At 35.7% G+C, this 27,746-nt stretch overlaps 1 protein-coding gene across 2 annotated transcripts in view; it reads right to left on the reverse strand.

Annotated features, from left to right (window-relative positions):
• Positions 1-27,746, reverse strand: part of MAGI3 (membrane associated guanylate kinase, WW and PDZ domain containing 3) — a 235,183-nt gene that overhangs the window by 157,961 nt on the left and 49,476 nt on the right. The gene's annotated exons all lie outside the window — the stretch shown is intronic.

Below are 27,746 nucleotides of genomic sequence, written 5' to 3' on the forward strand. Positions count from 1 at the left end.
AAAAAAAACCCCAAAAAAACTCCCAGGTTAACTTCTTTCTAGACATACCTCCCTTAACATACTCAAACAGATGTATGATCTCATCAGTCTGGACAGATGACAATCCATTCATGCCTAACCATTTTATGGGACTCTGGTTTATAATCTATCCCTAAGTTTGTCACAAGGGGTCCACCCAATATGCTGGAAGCCTTCTTTGGTTTCAACTGGACAATCCCAGTGATGCTCTATGGCAGTAACCTTACCAAATGGCAAGTCTGTCTTTTTCTATCATAAATTTCCCAAATAACATCCTTTTACTTCTGTTTTCTTCTGAAGGTCCTTTTAAAAAAATACCTTTTATTTTTTTCACCCACAATATCTCTCTATTGCCTTCTGTATGACATTCAATTTTAATTCTTCAGAGATTCTGTGTTGCAGAAATATAACAATACTGGTGTCAAATGATGGGCCTTTGTACCTGGGAGTAGTTTGTTATCATTCAAAGATGCAACATTTTAGCCAAAAACAGGAAATATCCAGCTTTGTTCTGCCAGATCCTGGTGCTTCGTGTTATATGAAAAGGGCTTCTATTAGAAAATTTTGGTGCACGGTTGTTATGTGAGTGGAGACATGGGAATAGATGTGAGAAATGTTCTGAAGGTAGAATAAATAAATAGGGGGTTTTCCAAGCTTCCTTTTATCTTTAATATAGGTTATGGGGCATAGTAGATAGAGAACCACCTCTGAAGTCAAAAAGACCTGGGGTTCAAATGCCACCCTTGGACTCACACTCCACTGCCTGTATGACCCTGGGCAGGACACCTGACCATTCAGTGCCCTAGACAGTTACCTCTCAGAGACTCTAAGTTGCAGATATGGTGCAGAACTGCACTGGCAGAAGGAGTTCACTTTTCTGTCCCTATCTCAATCTTTTATCTAAAGGGTATTCTACATTCCACATTTTCTCAGATAAATATTTATTTTATTTCAAGTCCTAAAGTGTTTCATAGGACAATGTTTAGGAAATACCTAGCAGATGGCATTAAGTTGTTTGGTTATTATTATTATGATTATTATTATAGGCTACATTTATATAGTGTTTTAAGGTTTGCAATGCTTTGCGTGTATATATATATATATATATATATATATATACATCTTATTTTATCAAAGTTATATGGTTCTCTTTTTGAACAAGAGATCTTGGAGATAATATATTTTGATAACAAAAACAAACATCTTTGGAGATGAGAAGATCTCTGAATAGTCAGAATGTTTCTTCCTCATCTGTAACACACCAAATTTTTATGAAGGCAAATGAATCAGAGGAATGACAATAGAAAGAGCAGAAGATAAAACAGTTCTGAATCTAGACAAGTAGAGAAGTAAACAGAAGGAGAAAAGGACAAGAGAAACAATGCAAAAAATATTTGAGAATATGCATTAAGCTACATGACTTTGCCTTTTTTTTTTTTTTTAATTAAGGCAATTTGACCTTGAATTGCTTTGTTACACTTTAGGGAAGAAAAAGAGATTAAATAAAACCTGCCTTATGATAAATCATGATTTGAGCAAGATGATTTCAATTAAAACTAGTCTAATCTAAAAATCAATACTGTTTTCAAATTCAGTTTAAGAAATGATGGACTCCTTCAATAAGCCTAAAGCTTCTGAATACAGCAATTAATTATTGTGCATTAAAGGATTTTTATCACTTATACCTGTCATATTATAAAATACAGACCTAATAAATGGAAATGTTTCATTAACTTACTTCTTTTATTTAAAAATAGTCTTTTAATCTTACTTTTTAATCCCTACAGCAGTTGAAGGTAATAAAAAAATAAATCTACAGTTTTAAAGCAGGTCTATAATTCAGATTCTTTTCTCTAAATCTGACTAGCATTCCACTTAATTATTCTATACTATAACCTAAAAATATTTTCAAGGACATAATGGTGCTATTCTATGAATGCATCTAAAGTTAGGCAGTCTAGAAAATTTAAAAGACAAAATAACCTCATCCCCACCTTTTACATCAACAATCATTTTTTTAAAATGTGCTGGAAAGCTAGAGGCAAGAAAGAGTAGGCTATTCTCGTGTAGCAGAGAGGAGAAATGCTGTAGGAAAAAAACCCCCAGGAGATTTAGAGTCAAGAGGTCCCTGGATTCATATCTCAACTCTTCTATTTACTACCTATGAAACCTTGGGCATCTCCTCTCCCCTCATGGAACCTCATCCAGAAAATGAGTTGGACTAGGTAATACCTAACGCTCCTTTCACCCCTAAATCCTATAATCCTACAGAGTAGGAAACTGAGGTGAGAGTATCTGGAAAGCAGATTCAAATACAAAATGAAACAGGGTATTTTAAAAATTTATGTACTTAAGCACTGAACTTTGTATTAATAAGGCTTGAATGAACCTATCATCTTAGTGAAATAGATACTACCTCCAAAAGGGTAGAATAAGAATGTTTCACATTTTCCCACAAATCCTGCATAAGAACCACTTAATACACCAACAGTCCTCATAGATGATGCCAATGGAGCATAGGAAGGATACTCAATATAGTGCAAAGACTATCTTTCATGTAACCATCTCCCCGGCTCTTTCTGAATGTATGACCTGCTCATCTCCTTTTTCAGCCATAAATTTCCCTATTGACATTCTTTACCTTATATGGTATATGTAATTCTTCACTAGTAATATGTTACAGCCTATTTGTGCCCACCATGAGTCTTCCTGCTCTTTTGAAGACTTACAGTTTTAAATCTTAGAAGCCCCATAGCATCACTGCATGAATTTTAGGAAGTCTCAGTCATCCCTCTTCTTCCCCCTTCATACCCCAAGTCTTGTAGACTCTCACTCCACAACTCACACTCATCCTCTTTTATTCACTCTTGGTCACTAGCATAGTTCAGCTACTTGCCACCTCCCTTGGTCCACTGCAATAGCCTCTTTATTAGGCTCCCTGTCTCAAGTCACTCCCTATGCCAATCTAGCCTCTGCATATCTGTCAGTGATATTTTTTTAAAGAACCATGTGATTTCCCTTCTCAATAAACTCCAATGGCTTCCTACAACCTCTATAATTAAATGTACTTATCAGTTACCTACTATGTGCCAAGCACTCTGCTAGACACAGGAGATAAAGACAAAATTGAAACACTGCCTACTTTTTTAAGGACCTATATTTAATAGGCTATCACAGAATATACATATATAAACAATTTTAAAATAAACACACCTAAAAAACCCCACAAGGTGGCTTTAGGGTAAGGCACTAAGATACTGGGAGTATCCAGAAAGGCACATGAATCAGGCCTTGAAGGAGATTAGGGATTCTGAGAATCAGAGGTAAAAAAGGAAGACATTACAGGCCTGGGGAGCTGCCAGTAAACATATATATGGAGATGGTCAATACTCAATAAACATTTATTTAGCACCTACTATGTGCCAGGCATTATACTGAGTATTAGAATTACAAGTACAAAAAAAGAGTCTGTCTCCTAAAGCAGCTTACCAATCTGAAGAAAGAAGACAACATACAAAAGGAAGAGGAAAAAGGACGGCTAGGTGGCTCAGCGAGTAAGAGCACTGGCCCCAGTGTCGGGATGACCTGGGGGTCGAATCTGGGCTCAGATACTTAGCAAAACACCCAGAAATAACTGGCCGTGTAGCCTTGAGCAAGTTACTTAACCCCAATTGCTTTAAAAAAAAAAAGGAAGAGGAAAAGGAGTGGTGGGCAGGGTGTGTAGAAGTCAGAAAAGTCCTAGGGTTGTGCAGCCAGTTGAGAAAGCAGAAGATGTTGTGAGCTGAGCTTGATCCTTAACTGGAACTTCATTGCTCTATCCTCCAATCAGAGGAGCAGAGGGTAGTGATGAAGCAGAGTCCCAAGGATGATGGGATCTGGCAGGATGATGAGGTTTTCTCAGCAATGAGGGTATGGTAGAGAAGTCAGAGATATTCCAGAGTAGAGCAGAAATAGGAAATAGTGTTCTCTATGAGGAACAGTAAGAAGTCTAGGGAATGCAGAGGGAGTAATGTGTGCTAAAGTTGTCAAGACAGTTTGGGGTCAGGCCAGGAAGGGCTTTAAATGCCAAATGGGAGTTGATATTTTAAAACACTGCCTTTCCTCTTCACCCTCAACTGCTGGCACTCTCCAGCTCTCATAACACTGCACTGAACTACCTTGTACTTTTTTGTACTTATCACCTTCATATTTATTCTGCATACTTACATGTGTATCTGTTGTGTCCCTTCCTCCCTTGACAGCGATTACTCTACGCTATAGTCACTTAATAAATACTTGCTGATTGAGATCCTTCTAGGAAGATTAATGGAAGGACTAGAATTATACTAGATCAGAAAGGGTTGTGAGTTGGAACACTCCTTACCTCCCATCGTTCCCCTTTCCTCCACTAGACACACACTCACACTCTGACTCACTCCCAGATTATGATATGCTCTCATGAGGCAGCAATAAGTCTAGAATTTAGGTGAGGAAAGAGTTCCCAAACTATACAAGAGAATCAAATCTTTGACCAGACTTCAGTTTTTTATCAGATAGCTGTACTATGAGCTTATCTACTCTATGCTTCTGCACTGGATTTTTTCTCCTTAGCTTAAAAAAAAACATGCATTTTAAAAATTCTAACTTTGATCTAAAACTAAAAGCAAAAGGTTTCCCACTTCCCTTCATAACTTAAAGAGGCTGCCTCCTCCTCTGCTCCCTACCCTCACTCCTACCCTAAAATCATTTAAAAGGCTCAAAGAAGATGTTAGAGGTGCCCATAGGAGCCCAGGAGGGAGAGATCATTGTGCATATTCCACCTGCATACTTTTGCCCCATCACTGTCAATTGTGCCTCTTAGTTTCCTTCAAGGTTCAAGCAAAGTGCTGCTTCATATAGGAAATCTTTCATAATGTGCTTGGCAGTTCAGTTGTTAGTACACTTTTCCTTCTCAAATTATCTTATTTTTTTTTAATAGCTGTCTTTTAATTTTGACATTGCTAAAACTTCTCCCAGAAAACTTTCCCTTTCCTCCTCCCAAAGGGCCAGTTTTATATTAAAAAAAAATTTTTTAAGAAAAAAAAATCAACAGAATCAACCAACATACTGAGAAAATCTGAAAATATATGCAATATTCTATGCCTGTGAACTTCCCACTTTTGTAAAGGAGTAAGATGGACACATCTGTATTCTAATACCTCTTCTTTGGGGTCATGCTTGTTCTTTGTAATTCCACAATATTCACTTTTGATTGTTTTGTTATTGTTCTTTCCATCCATACCACTATAGCTGTTGGTGTTTCCTTTGATTTACTAATCTCTGCAGCCTTAGTCTAGAACAGACTAACCATTACTCCATAGTCCAGAACAGACTAAGCATTACTCCAAATACAGTCTGAATGGGGTAGAAAAAATTGCACTGCTTTGATTTTTAGGGACAAAAACAGTGCCAGTACTTCACTGGTAAATATAATAAATTTGTTAAAATAGTTATAGAATTTTCATCCTTAATTTATTAGTCTGGTACTTAAAGTATGTTATGTAATTACACTTTTTAGTGCATGTTATACTTATAAGGCTATGGTTTTTGTACCTGATTGGTAACTTTTTGTTTGTAGCTGCTTTAGATCGATGCAGTTTTCAGTGCTTTATTTTGTCTTAAGTCACCAAATAAAAAAGAACACTGTCTCTCAAATGGTAACAACTCTAATTAGGTAGCACTGGAAAAACTACTCGCTGCTTGCTGCTTGTTTGCAATGCCCCTGACCCTGGGCTTTGCTATTCTGCAAGGTTTTGTCAGTTTTGTTTTCCCAGAAGTTTGTCATTACATTAGAGTCTACTTTAGAAACAAGAGAAACCCTATTATTATTATTATTATTATTAAATTTAGAAAGATGTGGTCATCTTTAAAACCTGGTTTCTATAATATAATGTGGGATCACTCCATTACTTTTTCTGTCACAGTATTAATAAATGAATTTATTGTAAATACACAGAAAATATATTAACATGTACATGTCTCATTGCTTTATGTGATCTGATTTAATTTTTTGTTCATAGAAAAAACTTCCTTTCCTGTTGCTCTTAGACTGCACAACAAAGGTTTGAGTATTTTTACATGAGGATCTAAAATATACTTTATGGACAAAGTAATACTAATTTAAAAAATATGAGAGTAAATTTTTACTTCAAAATAAGAACTTGAATTATAATTTATGAGCTTGGACTTGGCAGAGCAGTTAAGCTTCACACTACTGAGTTTGTCACCTGAAGCCCCTGATAACTGTTACCTTTTCAGAATTATTTTGTCATCATTATTAACTGTTTAGTTGCTTCCCTCTCCTGTTGACCTTTGTATAGTAGATGAATATGTCTGCTATTTTCAGTTCAATGTTTTTTCTTTTTCTAAGAATGTCACTGACTAAAAGCTAGGAGTTGTAGGTTCCGCTAGAAAGGAACCCTTGAGCATGTTTTACTGGGTGAAAATATAGCCAATGGCGTGCAAAGGCCCCTTCACAAATGTAGCATTCCTGGAAAACTTGTTCTAATGCCTCAAATTAATAAAATCCAGTTGGCACAAGTTTCAGTCCTTTGGAGGGAGAGAGCTGCCATGAAACAAATGGGGGTGGAGGGTAAGACACTAACTTACCATGTGAGATTGCATTCACTTGGCAAAGTAGGCTGTCTTTGGAATTGTATTATGTTTTGTGTACGATATTTTTAAGATACTCAGTGTAAGCCAAACTGTGATGGGAATAAAACATTTGAGAAACATAAAAATAAAAAAAAGAAAAATCAACAGAATCAACCAACACACTGAGAAAATCTGAAAATATATGCAATATTCTATGCCTGTGAACCTCCCACCTTTGCAGAGGAGTAAGATGGGCACATCTGTATTCTAATACCTCTTCTTTGGGGTCATGCTTGTTCTTTGTAATTCCACAATATTCACTTTTGATTGTTTTGTGATTTTTCTTTCCATCCATACTATTATAGCTGTTGGTGTTTCCTTTGATTTTCTAATCTCTGCAGCCTTGGTCTAGAAGAGACTTTCTGCCTGAGTTAGACTCTATCCCATAATGAGTTTTGAGATGGGGTAGTTGGCTCTGCATGGTCTGGCCTTAAATCACTTGGGTCCCTGTGCTAACTAACCTCTCATAGTGAAGACACCCTGGATATGTTTAAAGCCCAGAACCATGCTCATTGGGGAAAAAAATATCTAGTAACAAATATACAGTCAAGCAAAACAAATTTCCTCACTGTTGCACGCGCGTGCGTGTGTGTGTGTGTGCATGTGTGTGTGTGTGTGATTCTATCACTTCTCTGTCAGGAGATGGATAGCATATTTCATCCTTGGTCCTCTGGAATTCTGGATGATCAATACTTTGTTCATAGGAAAATAACTTTCAAAGTTATTTGTCTTCACAGTGTTGCCAGTGTTGTTATTGTATTAATTGTTCTCGTGGTTTTTGTCAATTCCCTTGTTATCAGTTTACAAAAGCCTTAAAATTGTTCATTTTATAATATTAATGTCACAGTATAAACTGAGCTTCTGGTTCTACTTCACCACATCAGTTTACACAAGTATATTAATTTCACTTTGAAATAATTTATTTCCTCTTTTCTTACAGCACAGTAACATTCCACTGTATTCACATACCAGAATTTATTCAGTCATTCCTCAATTAATGGACATTCCCTTAGTTTCCAGTACTTTGCCACCACAAAAAGAGCTGCTATAAACATTTTTGTACATATGATCTTACCCAATTTTTTTGGTCTCTTTTGGGTACAGGCCTAGCAGAGGCAGAGCTGAGTACACTTACACACTTTTAGTAACTTTTTATGTATAATTCCAAATTGTTTTCCAGAATATTTGTACCTATTAACAAGTCCCTCGACAGTGCATCAATGTGACTGTTTTCCTACAACCTCTCCAACATCTGTAATTTTCTTTTTTGCAAATGTTGTGAATCTGATGGGTATAGGTAGAAAAATCAAACCTTTAATTTGCATTTCTCTTATTATAAGTAATTTAGATAGCATTCCCATTTTCATTTTACTGAATCATCCTCCCCCAAAATAATGAATACTTTCCTATCTTTATTTTTGTAAGCAGTGGGTTGTAGTTGTATTTATATGTGTCTTATGTATATTTTGGTAGGTAGACTCCCAAGGGTTTTATACATTCTTAAAGTTATTTTAAATGGAATTCCTATTTCTTTCTCTTCCTGCTGGGTTTTATTGCTGTTATATAGAAATAGTGATGATTTACATGGATTTAGTTTATATCGTGCAATTTTGCTAAAGTTATTGTTTCAATTAATTTTAGTTGACTCTCTAAGGTGCTTTGGCTACACCATATCATTTGCAAAAAAGTCTTTGCTGAATAGCTCCATGACAAGTGTACCATATAAGAAAGTAGCTCTATAGTTCTTGGCATTTGTTGCTTTTGGTATAAAGCTTTGTTCAAAGAGGAAAAAAATCTTGAGGCTTATCTTCATATATTCAGTAAATAAATGTGTCTGCTATCACCAAAACAAAGGAATAACTTTTCTTCCTTTCATTTCTTTATGCCCTTCTGATGCAAAGAAAGTAAGCAGAACCAAGGAAATATTGTACACAGTAATAGCAAAATGGTATGATAATCAACAGTGAACTACTTAGCTATTCTGATCAATACAATGAACCAAGAAAATTTCAAAGGGTTTATAATGAAAAATGCTGTCCACCCTCCAAGAGAAAGAACTGATGAGAGTCTGAATGCAGATTAAAGCATACTTTTTTCACTTTTTCTTGCTTTTTTGGGCAATATGGTTAATATGGAAATATGTTTTGCATGACTTCACATGTATAGTTGATATCTCATTTCTTGACTTCTCAAGAGGTGCAGAAAGGGTGGGAAGGTGGGTGGGAGGGGTGGTTAAAAATCTAACCATGTAACTCCCTTACTCACCAATACCAGTAGCTTCTATACAACCTAGCTACAACCTATCTTTCCAGTCTCAGTGAACATTAGTTACTTCCTTCCCCACAATCTGCAATCTGTGGGATCCTTCTTGATCCCCCAGATGCTAGTATCTCCTGCTCCCTTTATATGCTTATTTATCTACATATTGTTTCCATGGAGAAAACAAACCTTTGAGGAAAAGACTGTTTCATTTTTTCTTTCTATCCCTAGAGCTTAGCACAACACTTAAGGAGAGACTTCAGAACTCAAAAATTTATTTTAAAAGAATGTTAAAATAAATAAATAAATTAGAATTTTAAAAAATACATGGGAACAGTAAAAAAAAAATTAAGTAATGCTAACCCAAACTATATTTTCTCACCCCCCAAAAAGGCCTCCTAAATTTCTTTAAAAAGCAAGAATAATTTCTGCTAATTATATGCTGAATTAGCATTTGTTTTAGTCAACTTGTTAGCTCTGGGTAAGAATTATTCTAATGAAACAAATTTCATCTACATGTTATAATGAAGACTTTATAATACATTGGGGCCCTCTGTATAATTACATATACATTTATATCAACAAAAATCAAGCAAAATTTTGTTTTAGATCTGTATTTTGTAATAATCTTATCTTCAGTTTCACATAATATTCCACATTATTCCTATAATGTACTACTAAGCATTGGTCAGAAATAAAACCTCTAGCTATAATATTGTTCTTAGGGAAACAGAAAAGGTCTCTGATCAACTGCTTTGTAATTAAATTTCCTGAGAATTATTACATCAAAAACTAAGGACTGTATAAATAAGGAATACACATAGCCATCATCATTATTGCTCTAAGCTAACACACCATATCTGTCAATATGACATTTTCCAAAAGAGTATCATGAGTAGTAGTGAACAGAAGAAACACAAAATACATTCTGGCATAACCATTTTATATACCTAGGCAACTCTCATTTCCTCATATTACAAAGCTGATGATGAACCTGGCTAAGATAATTCATTAAGCCCAAGCCCTCTCAATTACATTAGTCCTAAGCACTGGATTTTCCATGGCAATTTTAATAGAATGGGAATACTTAGTGTGATAGTCATGCCATCTTTTCAACTTATGTCAAGGGGCCTATTCTAAAATTAAAACTCTATTCCTTTATCCTAATATGGCACTTCAGAAACTATTCAAGTTCATGAATCATATTCCCTGTGTTTGATTATAGAAAAAGTCAATAAAGTCAGCACTAAAACTTATCACGATACAACTTAGAGCCAGAGTTTTATCTAGAAACTCTTAATGCCTCTTCTATCTGCTAGAGCTTTGCAAAAGGCTTCTTGGTTATAGCTAATCTCAGTTAAAATAATCATTTTCACATTCTTGAAATGTCTGCCCACGTAAAGACAGTAAATAGTATTAACACAGAACAAGTCTACATTCTAGATTCAGACTTCATTTCTAACCATTAAACTTGTACTGTTAACATATGTGATCCTATTAAAAATACAGCACCAGTGCATTTAAGAGGCTGGCTTAAAGCTATACTTCAGTTCTAGCCCTAACAAAAATCAATGTGATATGCTAAATCAAGGACAATTCATCATAATTAATGGGAATAATAAAGTAAGTGAAAGCAATATGTTGTAAAAGTAAGTACTTATTACATCTCAATTATATTCATCCTTACCCTGACATCTATAAGATAAAATGTCTTAATATTATAAATATTAGGAATATATTATTCTATGGACTAAAATGTCACAAAAAACTAAGCACTTGAATGTTTTCACAAATTGCATGTTTTATACAACTGAAAAGGGGGTAGTTTTAAAATGGATTCAAATTACGCTGCTTTTCAATACTGCAAGTAATTACTGCCCACACCTTTTCGTAGCTGCACAAGCAAAGTATCCTAAATTTCCAAAGTACTCTAAAATTTGCTTGGTGTGTTGTTGGACTATTGTAGGTTATGTCACAGAGAGAAAGTAATTCAAATTTCTCTATGATGTGACAAGGTAATCTGAAGTTTTTAAATGGTCTTACCAACTGTTCTTTCCATTTTAAGAAAAAAAGAATAAAGTGGACTTTTGATTCAAATTCCAAAACCTAATTCAAAGCTAGAAAGGAAACATGAGTGTAGTGGACACAGAGGTAGACAGGAAGACTTGGATTCAAGTTCTGCCTTTGACACACATTGACTGTGTGACACTGGACAAGTCCCTTGATCTCTTGTTGGTCAATGATTCTTAACTGTTTTGTTCCAAGACCTATTTAGAGTTTTAAAAATTATTGAGGACCGGGGCAGCCAGGTAGCACAGTGAGTAAGAGCACCGGCTCCAGTGTTGAGAAGACCTGGAGATCGAATCCTGGGCTCAGATGCTTAGCACCCACCCAGAAACACCTGGCCGTGTAACCTTGAGCAAGTTACTTAACCCCAATTGCTTAGGGGCGGCCAGGTGGCTCAGCGAGTAAGAGCACCAGCTCCAGTGTCGGGATGACCTGGATCAAATCCAGGCTCAGATACTCAGCACCACACCCAGAAATAACTGGCCGTGTAACCTTGAGCAAGTTACTTAACCCCAATTGCTTAAAAAAAAAAATTGAGGACTGCTAAAAGCTTCTGTTTATTCAAGTTATATTTATCGACATATACCATATTAGAAAAGAAAATATTTGTATTTTTACAAAATTAGTTTTAACTTCATGAACCCCCTCGAAAGATCTCAGAGACTCTTTCACAGGTCACTGTGAATAAAATAAACTATGGACTAGACAAAGTCTCAACGTATAAGCCCTTTTCTTCACTCAGACAGCTACACCTTAGTTCAGGCCTTCATCCACTCCTGTCTAGTTTATTAAAACACTGGCCTCCTGTCTCCCATATTCATTCACTACCCCAAAGCATCCTACTCACTGCTGCCAAAATAATTTTCCTTAAGTGAAAATCTGACCATGTGACTCCCCTACTCACCAATACCAGTAGCTTCTACACAACCTAGTTCCAACCTATCTTTCCAGTCTCAGTGAACATTAATTACTTCCTTTCCCGCAATCTGTGATGTGTGCGATCCTTCTTGATCTCCCAGATGCTAGTATCTCCTGCTCCCTTTACATGCTTATTTATCTATATATTGTTTCCATGAAGAAACTGAACCTCCTCTGAGGAAAAGACTGTTTCATTTTTTCTTTCTATCCTCAGAGCTTAGCACAGCTCTTGGCACACAGCAGGTGTCCAATGCTTGCTTCCTCATAGACATTATAAGGAAGCTTCATTTTGTTCTGGGGCTTCATGCAGTCAGCACAATATCACCTGCAAAAAGGAACAACTGGAGACCTCTTCAGTTTGGACTATGAAATAGAGCCGGGGGTGAGGAACCTGTAGCCTCCAAGGCCATAAGTGCCCTTCTAGGTCCTTGGGTGCAGCATTTTGACAGAGGCCAAGTTTTACAGAACAAATCCTTTTATTAAGGGGATTTGTTCTGTGAACATATATGGCCTGAAAGCCACAGGTTCCCCAGGAAAACCTCTTTTCCATAACAACTGGACAAGCACAGATTGGAATGTCCTTCCGTGGGTAGATGTCCAGATGTTCCTATTTGCAGATGACATTGTCTTGACTACATCAAGCCCCAGAATGCTAAATTCTTCTGCAGACCCTCCTATAGTGCAAAATCCTATAAAGGACTCACCCAGCTACAAATCTATAACATTTAGGATTACGTTAAAATTAATTCTTATTAGGAAGTTAAGAACTATATGCACTTCAATAAACTATATAACAATGAAAAATGAAAACTTTAAAAGCTTTAATGAGAAACTTTATACAATAAAATTCCTCCTCTTCCATTTGCTGGTACAATTAACTTAAAGCAATAAATTGTCCTTAATGACATTCAACTAGTGAAATTTACTTTTCAAAATGTCCTTTTCAGAGATTTGATTCAAGTTCCTTTATTTATTTGGAAAGTCTAAATTAGAAACTGTAGGTAAAATAACAATTGTAGAAAACTTCCTAGCTTCATCTGTAAAGCCCTATTTCATAAACTATTTTCTGCCATTTTATTAATTAGATGGTCTGTACTATTGCTCTATCTACCAACAGATGCTTACTATTACACGAGGTAACGGGAATGTTCTAAAAGGTATAGTGTTTTATACATATGCATATGTATATATATGTGTGTATGTATAAATATATACACATACATACATATATACACGTACATCTGAATGTGTAAAGATATTTATATTTATATGTCTGTTGGATGGTCACAGATCTAAATATTACAATGAAAAGTTCACTGAGAATATTGAAATTAGTGATTAATGGACTCATATATTCCACTATAAGCAAGGTGAGCAGACTAGAACAACTGTCTGTCTTATAAATGTAAAATGCAAGAATTAATCTAAAGATTCTACTAGTTTGTATATGGAGCAGATCAGTTTTCCAGCTATTTCATTAGACAATTATTTTCAAATAAATCAAATTGTATGTCTCACTTTCATGCCAACAAGTGCTAATGACAGGAAATGGAGCCTATGAAGGGGTTAAGAAATTTTTTGAACTCTGTTAGTGACCTTGCTATGACTTACACATAACATAATCAACTTTTCAGGAACACAGATGTTAAGAGACTTTATGTTGCCAATGTTTTAAGCTAAAAAAATGCTTTTAATTTTTTTTTCTATTTCCCCATGCTGTGTTTACTGCTTTACATATGCCTTTGACTGCCAAGGAATTGTTAACTAATCGGCATGAGATTCATTTTGCTAGTCCACAGCTGGGCACTTTAGTCATGCAACATCTGCTTCTCAACATATCTTCTGCCTTTTCTGAACAGGAGTTGTTCCAATAAAAGATATTCTCTCAATTCTTATAAGAAGAAGTTGATACATAACCATCATTATCTATAAATTATTTGAATAAGATCTTCAGTATCTCTAAGACCAGTCCTTTGAAGGCAAAGTACAAAAAATTAAGATTAAGAAGTATTTTTCACCAAGATACTCAAAGGAAATGTAGTAAAGAAAGAATATGCTGCTTTTTAACAATATAGCATTCTAGATAATAGGTATATTTAACTTTTAGATGTTTAGAGACTGCTACTCAATTTTCTTCTCTTTTCTTCTTCCCTAACTTCTGAGCAACCACTGTTCATCAGCATGGTACTAAGCCAATGGAAGGAGGTAAAATCCAAACATAGGCAATCTTCAAATTTCAAAAGGCAATATTCTAAAAGTATATTTAGACTTTGTAGAATTATAGAATTTGAAAGCTGTAAAAGATTCTAGTGGTCTTCTAGTGCAAACTATACCATCCATACTATAACATACCCAAAAAGTGGTCACCCAGATTCTGTGAAGGAGGGAGAACCCACCACCTCTCAAAACATCCCATTCTAGTTTTAGATAGCTTTAATGGTTAGAAAGTTTTAGTTGGTATCAGACTTAGATTTTCCTTATTACTACTTCTCATCCTACCTTCTGAGACTAAACAAAACAGGTCTGATCCCCTTCACATGACAGCCCTTTAAATACTCAAACATACTATCATGAACACTTAATGGATTGGAACTTTTAATATTTTCCCCATCATTAGTGATGGGGGTGCAATCCCAGGCTATTCCACAAAAGTCTATTAAACCTAGATCTAGGTAGAAATAAGCCCTCAGAAGGCTAAGACTGGAATGTGGGGAGAAAAGGTGTCCACTGATTTCTCACTGCAAAGGTAGACCTAAAGGGAGAGTATACAACCTAAACGTCATTTCAAGTTACAACTGGAGATTCTGGCAACAGGCTGCTCCTGCCCAAATCCCCACATCTCCAGATTCTTAATCTAGGGTAATGATTTAGGGCCAGAACAAGAGCTCACATCTCCCAAATGCTCTTCAAAAACTCAGTGTTTAAGTAAGCTCAAGGGAGGATTAGTTCCCTTGGGAAGAACAGCATTAAAAAAACAAACAATTTTGACTCCTCTTTTAACCAAGGAATCGGGGAACAAGCCTGCATTCCTGGCACCATACTAAGCACTGAGACTACAAAGACAAAAATGAAACTGTCCCTAGGAGATTACATTACATTAGAAGGGAACCATTTGTAAATATATTAAGTATATACAAAAAAAAAAATGCAAGATGACACGGGGGAGGAATGACACCTTAGAAACTGGGGGCGTGAGCTGGAGGTGGTACTGGAACTGAGTTTTGAAGGAAATAAGGGATTTTAAGGGGAAGAAATGAGGATGAAGGGCATTCCAAGAAGAAGGAAAAGCCTGAATAAAAGAACAGACATGAGAAGTGATGTTATGCTATGTTACTCCTCTGGATTTCAGGGTAAACCTCATCATTCTGTAAAACCCCTTCAACCCTGAAACTCACACCTCCTCAGTACCACCTACCACCTTCATCTCAGAGGATGGAGGTGAAGTTCCTCCCAGAATCTCAATCTAAGAAAGGTATCCAGGACAGCCATCTTATCATCATATCCACCTGGCTGCATTCCTCTGGTCTTCACCACCATTCCCAATTCCACTCCGCCTTTCAGTTTCCTTTCATGTGTTGATTTCCCTCCATTAGATGATAAACTCTCTGAGGTCAGACTATCTTTTTCTTCCCTTCATTTTTTGGGGGGCTAAGGTATTTCCAGCAATTAACACAATGCTGAGTACATAGCAGGCACTTAATAAAGGTTTTTTGATTGTGAACAGAACTAGGACACTGTCACTGAATCAAAGTATTCATGAAGGGATCCTGGTTGTAAATATCATTTAATTTTTTAAAAGGGAAAACAAGGCAATGGATATATTTTAGAAGATGTATCTATCTAGTAAGAGCTATATAGCTAATATGGTTCCCTCCAACTCAGATTTTGTGATTCTATTTTTTAAGCAACAAATTTCATAAATGTGCTCATTTGACTTATACTTAAAAAGACATCTGACCAAAGTAAAAACAGAATAAGGAACTTGTTTTTGTTCTCTTAATATGCCTGGAGTACAGAAAGTTAAATGATTCAGTTCAAGTAAAAATTTTAATTTATTTCATTTCCTTAAATCATTTCTAAGTAGGCAAGTTGTACATGTCAACAAATTCGGGGGTTCCCCCCTTTTTTACTATAAGATTCATTAATAGGTGGACAAACCACTTACTTTTTGAAATTATTTTAAAGTTAATCTTAGTAGGGTCTGTTAATTTGTACCAGGAGAAAGTAGAATTAGTAGATATGACAAATTTCTGCTTTGCCACTTTTAATGAAATCGACTTTAGTGCTTTTCTAATTTAAGCAGCAAATATAGAACTCTGAACTAATGTTACTTTATGAGTAAAGGACCGAATTAATACTCACTTATCATTATGCTATAAAAAATATTCTTATTTATAAAAAACTTGAAGAATGTTTTATATTAAAGAATCACATATCCTTTCCACTTCCCTACTTCAATACTGCAAGGATCCATGGTTTCATCAGCACAGCTACTCCTTCCATGGATGTAGAATATAACCCTTCTAAGACCTGGCAGACTGTCAGAGCTCATGTACACAAAAGGTTCACCATACTGCAGACGACCTAATAATAAGCCTTTCTGAACTTAACCAAAATAGACTTAAATAACAAAGTCCCTCACTAGGCCAATACTCAAAGTATTTCCAGTTTGGTAGAACCTATCAGAGCTAGTGTTCTGTTAGCATAGCCTCCCAGAATCTAGGGCCACCTTTAGGTATCAGATGATGAGTAAAAGGACTTTAACAGATAGGTTATATGAAGAAATCAGTTTAAATCAAGGGTGGGGAACCTGCAGCCTTGAGGCCACATGTGGCCCTCTAGGGCATTCCTTTGACTGAATCCAAACTTCACAGAACAGAATCCCCTTATTTATTTTTTTTTTTTGCCTTTTGGAGGGCAATTGGGATTAAGCAACTTGCCCAAGGTTACACAGCTAGTTTTTGTGTGTATGTGTGGGTGTTAAGTGTCTGAGGACAGAACCGAACTCGGGTCCTCCTGACTCTGGGGCTGGCGCTTTACTCACTGCGCCACCTAGTCACCCCCTAGAATCCCCTTATTTTGTTCTGTAAAACTTGGACTCAGTCAAAAAGTCACACCTGAGGACCTAGAAGGCCACATGTGGCCTCAAGGCCTCAGATTCCCCATCCCTGGCTTAGGACTAAACTACAGCTCAACCAACAACGGAACTGTGAATTTATATAACCATTCTGGAAAGCAATTTAGAATTAATTAGGTTTAAAAAAAAGGTGACTAAAATGTCCATACTCTTTGATCCAAAGATCCAAGTACTAAACTAAATGCTTCAAGGAGTTCAAAGACAAAAAAGAGAGGTCCTGAATACAACAAATATTCATAGTAGTATTTTTGGTAGAAGGAAAAAAAAAGAAAAACTAGGTACTTGACTGATGAAATTCTAATACATAAATTTAATGGAGTATTACTATGCTGTAAGATACAATAAATTCAGATACCTAGGAAGACTTACTTGAATTTATGCTGAGTGAAGAAAGCAAAACATGAAAAAGTGTACAAAATAGTTTCATCAATGTAAAAAGTAAGGCTGACAAAGCAATGCTGAAAATTATGGAATTATAATGTAAAATTATAATAGCCAAACTTGGCCAGAGAAGAGTTGAGAAAATACTTCTCCCTCCCTTCTTGGCAGAGGCAGACGATCATGGGTATGGAATTATATATAAAATCTGACACAGGGGATGTGTGGGTAGATTTACCAAGCTGTGTTCCTCCCTCTACTCTCTTCTTTCTTTTTAAATATTTGCTTAAAAAACAATTTTTGTTTGTTTATTTGTTTAAATATTTGCTGGGCAGAAGGGGTCGGATTTATTCAGAAATGAAGGTGATGTAAAAAAAATTCAATAAAAAAGGGTTTAAAAAAAAGGAGACTGGCAATAGTAGGCAAATACATTCTTACCAGCTTTTGCTATGCATGTAGCTAATGTGTATCAAACTGGGTAGTGAAGAAGGGGGGGAAGGAGGAGGCTAAATAATATCCCTTCTTGGTGAATATGTAACCAGTCTGAAGAAAAAATCCATTTGAGAAACTGAAACTAGTACAAGCAAGTACAAGATACAGTTTAAGTAGCAGAAATAAAACACAAATTAAAAAGCTGAAATCCAGAAAACATAAGCCACCACACTACCACTGGGATTTGCAAGTACTACTAGTATTTGTACTAGTACTACTACTTCACATTTAAAGTGTTTTAAGGTTTACAAAGCACTTCACAAATATTATCTCATTTGATCTTCACAACAACTCTGTGAGGTAGGTGCTAATATTATCCTCATTTTACAGAGATGGAAACTGAGGTAGACAGATGTTAAGACAATTGTCATGGACACACAGCTAGTAAGTTTCTGACACAGTATTTGAATTCAGGTCTTTCTGACTCCAGATCCAGGGCTCTTATCCATGGGACCACCTTGCTGCTTCTACTTAGAGAAGACAAAAATATTATTCTATATGCTTTGTACGAATGCTTTGGGTATGATTAACGTAAAATTTAACAAACAGAAACACCTCAAAGATATAAATAGAATACATTAAATTACTTTCGTAAGTAAAAGCAAATTTTTTCAAAAGCTATGGCTATGGTATCAAAAGGATTACTTGCAACATATAAAGTTGCTTACGTAACTGTTAACTATAAAAAAGCCTTAATCAGTAAGGGAGAAGTCAATCCTATCTAAACCTACTGATATAATTGAAACAATTTTTAATCAATCAACAAGAATTTATTAAGCATTTCCTATGTGCCAGGAAGGATGCTAAGCACCGAGGACATCAAAGCAAAATATCCTACATCCTAATGAAATTTAGCAAATCATGCTTGAAACAACTTACATTACAGACAAGGATTGCTCATATGTCTGAAAACCTCCATCAATTAAGGGACAATCCAAAATCTTCATATTTTGCACTGCAAGTGTATGAAGGAACAAGTATAGGTATGATATATCACTTAAAATTTATCTTAGGGGAAAATCTGGCACTTTGCCAATCTATTGATGTCAATGCTTCATCATAAAAAATAATCGACATAACTGATAGATTTTAATTAAAATGTTATGAAGGAGAATTTTATCACATCCTGCATTCACAAATCTCAGTTGACATCAGGGTGATTCAGTATAACTACCAGTTTAAAATGTGGTCCCCTATAAAATCTGTACACATTGCATACTTCAAAATCATTTTTATCAAGAAATATGAATGAACATCAATATAAAGTTTTTAAAGTTGTTACAGAAAAAAAATGAGTATTATAAAAATCAATCCATTAAAAGGAAGTTCACTTGTGAAACTGTGTGACAATGAAGGGTCAGAGTACAGAGTACGTCTGCGTTACTGTGAAAGATGCTGGCTTCCTCATGCCAAAGAGTCTCAAAGTCTAAAGAATAAAATGTCATTTTCTTTAGAGATAATAATAATGAAGTATGTCACATAGTAAAGACTTAATAAATACTGACTATAACAAAAATTTCTTTCTGAAATGGAGGAAATGTTTGGTTGGTATTTTGTAAAAACTAAGTACATCAATGCAAGATCCCCAAATTCATGCTCTGATCCCAAAAGATAAAATGACTGCATTTTTAGAATCAAGGCTGAGTATAATAATTGACAAAATGCTATGTTTTATATTTTCTAATTTTAAAAATATCTGTCTTTTACATGAAATAGACATAAAGACCTGCTTACTTAATCACCTGACTGGTCCTCTAAAAGAAGCAAATCTCATTTTTGAATAGACAAGGAACCCATTTGCAACAAAGAAGATAAAGTCAGTAAATCAACAAGCATTTGTTTTGCATGTGCTATGTTCCAAGCACTATGTTAAGTACTGAGTAAATAAAGAAAGGCAAAAATCTGGACTCTACCCTCAGGAATCTCACATTTAATGTGGAGAGACAATATGCAAAAAATTGTACAAGATACATACAGTGCAAATGGAAGGTAATCTCAGAGGGAAAACACTAGCAGTGACAGAAGAAAGGTAAAGACCTCCTGCAGTGAAAGACATATGAGTAGAGTTTTCAAGGAAATCAGAAAAACCAAGATGTGAAGAAGAGGAGGATGAGAAGGAGTCCAGGTAGAGAGAAGGACAAGTAAAAAGGCCATTCTTTTCCAAGAATAACAATTAGAAAAGGGAATGTTTTGTGTAAAGAATAGCAAAATAGGGCAGTGTAGTGAAATCACAGAGTTCATGGAGAGGAGAAAAGTATTTTTTTTTATTTTTTTATAAGGATAACCAGCTACCTCTTGAGGCAGCCTTTGGACATCTCTAACTATCTTTGGACATCTCTAACTGGAAGTTTTTTGTTTGTTTGTTTTTTAATTAAATTTTATGTTTATTTTTAGTTTACATCATTCATTTCCACAAGATTTTGCATTACAAATTTTCTCCCCATTTTCCCCCCTACCCACCACCCCAAAACAGTGATCCCACTGAATATCCCCTCTGAGAGGAGCAAAGTATAAGTCTAGAATGGCAGGAAGTGACCAGTTGGTGAAGAGCTTCATATGCCAAGGGAATGAAGGAGTTTATTGAGCAGGGTGGTGACATAGTTAGATCATGTCTTAGGAAAATCACACTGGCAGCTGAGTAAAGAAAGCACTAGAGTGGAGAGAGGTTTGAGGCTATTCCAATATTCCAATAATGAATATATATATATATATAAAATATATATAAATATGTTATATCCAATATTCCAATAACAAATCCATATCTTTAGCCATAACACTCTTTTGAGGTCAAGACTCACATCTCCAAGTGCATACAAGGCATCTCTATCTAAATGTCTAACTAACAGACATATCTAGTACCAAGCTTATCTTTCCACTAAACCTGCTCCTGCTACTGACTTCATTACTTTGGTCAGGGATACACCAACCTCAGGTTTTCTTGTGTTAAGCTTTAGTTTAATCTTTGGTTATGATAGGTGAAGAAGAAAGAAGTTTGTTACCAAGTCTTCTTTATTTCAGCCTCACACATCCGTCTTCTTTTTTTCTACTAAGAGGTTGATGAAAGAAGAATACAGGATTTAGGATCAGGAGACCCCAGATTCAAATTCTTACACTTGAAATTGCTAGCTTTGAAAACTTAATAATAAACAACAACAGCAATACATTTCCTAATTTACATACTTATTACTACACAAATATTTTAAATAGCCTGCATGTCACAATTTAATCTAGGGGATAGAATGCTGTAGCAGCAAGCATCCTAGCATACCAAGGATGGCTGCTAGCACAGGTTCTTAGATCTACTTTTCTAAAGGAAAGCAACTCAAAATGGGTTAACAATCTTACTTTAATCAAACATATATCATTTACCTAGTTCAGGAAAAAAAGTCAACACCCTGAACTTCAGAGAATACAAACAGAAGTTACAAGCAGACAGAGAAACAGATCAGCAGACAGGGCTTCCAGCTGTGTGACCATTACATCAATACCTAGTTAGTTACCAGAGAGGGAAGCACCAACATCTGGGTTTTCAAAGCGGGGGGGGGCTCAATGGCTTCCCAGAGTCTTGTCTGGCCAAATCACACAACTCTTCCCAAAGTGAGCCCCAAAGCAAAACCTCACATCAGGATATATATACCCTTCTCTTGGGTCAGAGAATGTCACAACCGTCTTGACACACTGCCCAATCACAAAGTAACAAGGTGTGGGCAGTCCTGAAAAAAACAAGCCTCCTACCACAGGCTCCATGTGACCACATTCAGCCTACTAGGGGACAGAATATATTTTCGTATTAGCGAAGGTTCTCAGAGTCACTTAAGCCTATCAAACAGCCAAGAGGCAGGGAAGATCTTCAGATTCCCATTCCCATAACAAGTGCCAGGCCTGCAGTCAGGAAGACCTGAATTCAAATCTGACCTCAGACACTTACTAGCTATATGACCCTAGGCAAGTCACTTGAACTTACTTGCCTCAATTTTCTCATCTGAAAAATGAGCTGGGGAAAGAAATGACAAATTCCAGTATCCTTGCCAAGAAAACCCCAAATGGGGTCATGAAGAGTCAGACAGAACTGAAACTGCTGAACAACAACACAATTTAACCTAAAATGTGATTCGTTTTTTATTAAACTTAAAAAGTTATTTTTATCTCATGAAGGATAAAAACAAATATTTGTTATAAAACATACTTTAAAAACATCAGAATACATTTTGTGTTTACCTAATACCTCTTATTGTTTGGATGTCACAATTAAGTGTTGTTAATTTTATTCTTCTAAAGTACATAATGTGTCATAATAGCAAGAGTGCTGGATTTGCAGTTAGGGGACCTAGGTTCAAAATTCTGCTTCTGCACTTATCAACTGTGTGACCTTGGAGAAATTATTTAACTACCTTGGGCCTTTCCTCAAGTATAAAATGAAAGGCTTGGACTAGATAACTTTTCACATCCCTTCTTTTCTAGCTCTAAATTTATGATCCTATAATTAACTTTTATTTTGAGTCATTGTGTGGTTATTACTCTATTTACCAGCAAAGTAAGATTTCCCCCCATTTCTTAATCATTTGCCATTCATGAAGAACATAAGCAGGAAAATTGAACATAAGCAGACTAGGCTGTTCATATGCTAATAGTATATAATGAATGGCTTTTGCTTGCTTTACATCTATCCTTTATCCTTAAAATCCTTTTAATTATTCTTTAATTTATCCATCAAAACTAACGGATGGGTGTTCACTTTGTAAACATAAAATTCTCTAGAATCTTGGGGGGAAATATAGCCCTAGACTAAATTAGTAGTAAAACATGTGAAGTTGCCTAATCAGGTCTAATATATCTGACATCCTTCATAGCTAAAATAGATTACATAGTAAGACTGTTTCAGGGCGGCCAGGTAGCACAGCGAGTGAGAGCACCGGCTCCAGTGTCAGGATGACCTGGAGATCGAATCCTGGGCTCAGACACTTAGCACCCACCCAGAAACACCTGACCGTATAACCTTGAGCAAGTTACTTAACCCCGATTGCTTAATAAAAAAAAAAATTTAAAAAAAAAAGACTGTTTCCCACATCACAGGAGGTATTTGAAAACAGGTTTCATTACCACTTGTAGGTAATATTACAAAGGAGAATTCATATACTAGCAGGGAGTTGGACCGAGTGACTTTTTATAATTCAGATTCTAGGGCTAAACTTTCCCTAAGGTTTTTTTAGACCTTTTTTCTCTAAAATTCTGGTTCTATGACTCTGAGATTACCAGCAAAACTCCAGTTTGCAATAAGCTTTTCTTCAATGTTTTCTAAAATGCACTTAAGTTTTCTAATTTTGTGCAATATAATCAACACATTAGCTTTCATACTTTTAAATGGATTTGCAAAAGGCAAATATTCAAAATGTAGAAAATCAAGGAATTTTATTGATTTCTTTTTGTTGTGGTTGTTCCATAGCTGTGATGTCACTGTTGTAGCAAACTACTTCAGATAAGGAAACTGACTCTTTTTACAATTGAAAAAATTAATAAAAAGCATTTACTTTCTTTTCCTTTCACCTCAATAATATCCTTGTAACAAATATGCATAGTAGAACACAACAAATTTCCATAGTGGCCATGTCAAAAGATGTCTGTCCCATTCAGCACACTGAGTAAAGCCACTGTTGGGAGGTTTCTTCATCATTCTTCATTGGTCCTCTACTCTAGAATCATGGTTGATTACTGCCTTGATCAGAGTTCTTATGTCTTTCAAAGTTGTCTGTCTTTACAATATAGCTGCAAATATATAAATTGTTCTCCTAGTTCTATTTACTTTACTTTGGATCAGTTCATATGTCTTCAAAGACTTCTCTAAAATCATCCCTTTCATCATTTCTTAGGGCATGATAGCTATTATTCCATTACATTCGTATACCATAATTTCTCATGTATTTCCTCAACTGATACCTCCCAACCCCTACCTCCAGTATTTCATTTCTAATTCTTTACCACCATTAAAAGAGCTATTATAAATATTTTTGTACATATGGAATCTTTTCTTCTTTCTTTCATGTCTATGAGGTATATGGTATCCCCGGATCAAAGTTATAAAGCTTTGGGGGCATTGTTAATCAATTTGGAACAATTAACAACTCCACCAATAATGAAATGAGGTATCTGTTTTCTTATAACCCTCCCAACATTTGCCATTTTCCTTTTATGTCAACTTTGAAAACCTCATATGTGTTAAGAAGCTCAGAGTTGTTTTTAATTTTCATTCTCTAGTTATTAGTAATGTGGAATATTTTTCATGTGGCTTTTGAGCTTAAATTTATCCTTTTGATAACTGTCTGTTCAAATCCTTTGATCAATTAGCTATTTGGAAAGAATTCTTATTTTTATAAATTTGAGTTAGATCCTTGTATATTTTGGAAATGAGACCTTTGTCAAAGAACCTTGTTGCAAGCCCTCTTTCTAATCTAATCTAATCTAAAAATTTCCTTCTAATGCACCGGTTTTGTTTGTGCAGAAACTTTAATTTTATACAAACAAAATAGTCCCTTTTCTTTTCTGTCTGGTCATGAGTTATTCCCTTCCCCTTAGATGTAAAAGATCATTTCTTTTTGCTCCTCTAATTCCTCTGTGATGCTCCTTTTTGTACCGCCGGTCACGTGTTCACTTAGAGTCCCGCTGGGCACATGGCGTGAAGCGTGGGGAATTAAGCTGTGAGCTCTCTGAGGGCAGCGGTGCCTTCTGCTTTTTTTGCTATCCTCAGCGCTTCGCACAGAATTGGCACACAGTAGGTGTTTAATAAATGTTTACTAATTTCAGCTAAAATGCTTTCCAATTTTTGCTGAGGGTGGGAACAGTTTGGCTTTATATCCTGAATCATTAGCACACAACAAGTGCTTAATAAATGCTTGTTGCCTTGAAAAAGTCAGTACAGCAGACGGGGTCTCTGGGTTTACAGAACACCGGGCCACTAGAATAATTTGCTCCTGGTTTACTGTATTACTATCTGTTTATTGACCAACTTCTGTATTTTTTAAGCAGTACCAAGTACGTTTTTTAAAATTATTATTGTTTAGTAGAGCCTGACATCTGGAACTGCTAGGCTTCCTTTCCTCCCATTTTTTTTTCAAAAATTCCCTTGAGATTCTTAATCATTTGTTTCTCCAAATGAATTTCATTACTTTTTTTAATAGCTCTATAATCCTTTGACAGTATGACTAGTATACCACTAGATAAGTAAGTTAATTTAGACAGTATCGTTATTTTTATTATATTAGCTTGGTATATATACCTTGAACAATTAATGTACCCAATTATTTTGGTGAGGGAACTCATCTTACCAATACAGACCTGTTCTGCTATTTTCAGTTTTAAAGGACTGGGCACTAAGAAATTAAGTAACTTGTATTAGAGTCATATATTCAGTAGGTATCAAAAGTGAAACTTGAACCCAGGTCTTCCTGATTCAATCTCTACTTATTACTCCCTCCATGCTGCCTCTGAGACAGAGATGGACAAGATTTATATTCTATATTCTTTTTTACTGAATTCACTCTTTTCTTTATGTCTACCCCAATGGGTAATATAAATAGTAAACTTAAGAAAGCAGTGAAAAAGATTAGTCTGAAAAAATTTAGTCTGTGGTCTAATTTTCCTAAATAAAAATGGCTAGTAATAGTGCCAGATTACATAGTGGGTATTTAATAAGTATCTGTTCATGAAAATAGCTCCTTTGGTTTTCTATTTCAATGAATGTCACACAAGATGATTATACTTGACTGATTTCTAAGTGGTTGAATGAATTAATGACTCTTATTTCCCTCTGCATAATCATTAGAACTGTATTGTTTTCATCATTATGCATCAGAGTGCCCTTACACATAAACATTACCCCATACCATTTAAGAAATTTAATAATGCTTATAATTTTGACATACCCTTCCTTATACAACTGTTCACCATATAAACTCACATACTCAAATACAGGGATTGGGAATAAATTGAGGCAAGAAAATTGTGCTACTCTTTATAAAGAAAGAATACAAAAATAAGACTAAGTGAGATTTCATAGATTTGATAGATCACAAAGGTGTTATAGATCTTGAAGGTCACCTCATTTAAAATAAATAATGCTGAAGGCTGAGCGGCCTACTACTTGCTCCTACCTGTAGCTACCACTCCAGTCCTCCAGAGGCACTGGAGGCCACACAGCCAATCTGACCCATTAGTTTCCTGCTCCTTCATCTCACATTTCTAATTAAGTAGAAACATGAAGGTTGTGGATGTACAAGAGCTCTCCTACACAGACACATAAACTAAAACAAAAACAAAATGAAGAACAATAAAATTAAGTTCCTCCATCCGATCTGGGACCACAAAAAATGCAGCCAGAATCAGTGCAAAGCCTGGTAAATCTACCAGAAGCTTGCACTTACTGAAAAAGGAGCTATACCATGAAATATGAGAAAACAGAAGAAAACCTGAAAAAAGTGAAAAAGTATGTATTAAAAGAAATTTAAGAAATAAGCCCTTATGAAAGGGGTAAAAAAAAAAAAAAAAACCATGAGAAATGCCAGTAGAGCTTCCATGGACTATACCACTTTTGTCTTTGGATCCACAATGCCTGATATATAATAGAGACCTAATAAATGCTTATTGATTCAATATTTTTTTTTGTCTTTTGGAGGGCAATTGGGGTTAAGTAACTTGCCCAAGGTTACACGGCTAGTTTTCCTGTGTGTGTGTGTGAAGTGTCTGAGGCCAGACCGAACTAGGGTCCTCCTGACTCCGGGGTGTAGCAGCAAGCACCCTGGCGTCCTCAGGGTTTGCTGCTACCACAGGTTCTTGGATCTGCTTTGATAAAGGAAAGCAACTCAAAAGGGGTTAACAAGCTTACTTTAATCAGTCAGAAATATATCGTTTACCTTGTTCAGGGGAAAAGGTCAGCACCCCAAACTTCAAAGTATACAGGCAGAATTATCAAGACAGAAACAGATCAAGTAGACAGATTTCCAAACTGTCCAACCATTACATCCATACCCAGTCAACATCTGGGTTTCCACATCTGGGTTTTTCAAAGCCGGGGGACTCTCAACAATGGCTTCCCAGAATTCAGATCAAATCACAGAACACTTCTCAAAGTGAGTCCCAAAACAAAGCTACACATCAGGACTTATATAGCCTTCTCCTGGCTCAGAGAATGTAACAACCTTTTGGACCCACTGGCCAATCGCCAATCAAGAAGTATCTACTGAAAAACAAGCCTCCCAACCCAGGCTTCAGGTGCACTTTAGCCTAGGGGCAGGGAAGATCTTTAAATTTGCATTTCCATTACACGGGGCCAGCCCTTTGCTCACTGCACTACCTAGCTGCCGCTTGATTCAATATTTTAAGTAAGTTACGCTATTTGGTATAATATGTAGTAGATATTTTTTAAATGTTAACTAAGAATGAAACAAAGAATTTTGCTTAAAATTTCTTTTAAGTGAAATGTTCTGCAAAAAAGAAACAAGTTTTGAAAACCACTGCTCTAACAGGTAACCAAATGTATTATTTTTGATTGATGAAGGGGCTGCTTTGACACAGGAAAGGGGCACATATCTATATCTCTGAGCAATCTTTATTCATATTTGTAAGCTTATGCATAGTTGTACATTATACATGTCATCTGTAAGAATTTGTACTAAATGCTTTTTACAAATTCTATCTCATCTGATTCTCACAACAACTTTGAGAAATAGGTCCCCATTTTACAACCGAGGAAACTGAGGCAGAGAGAGGTTAAATGATATGCCCAGAGTCAAACAGTTAGTAAGTATCAGAGGCC

The sequence above is a fragment of the Petaurus breviceps genome, unplaced genomic scaffold, assembly GCF_028583685.1.
Source record: "Petaurus breviceps papuanus isolate PSGF00001 unplaced genomic scaffold, PetGlider_PUasm1.0 186, whole genome shotgun sequence".
Lineage (NCBI taxonomy): Eukaryota > Metazoa > Chordata > Mammalia > Diprotodontia > Petauridae > Petaurus > Petaurus breviceps.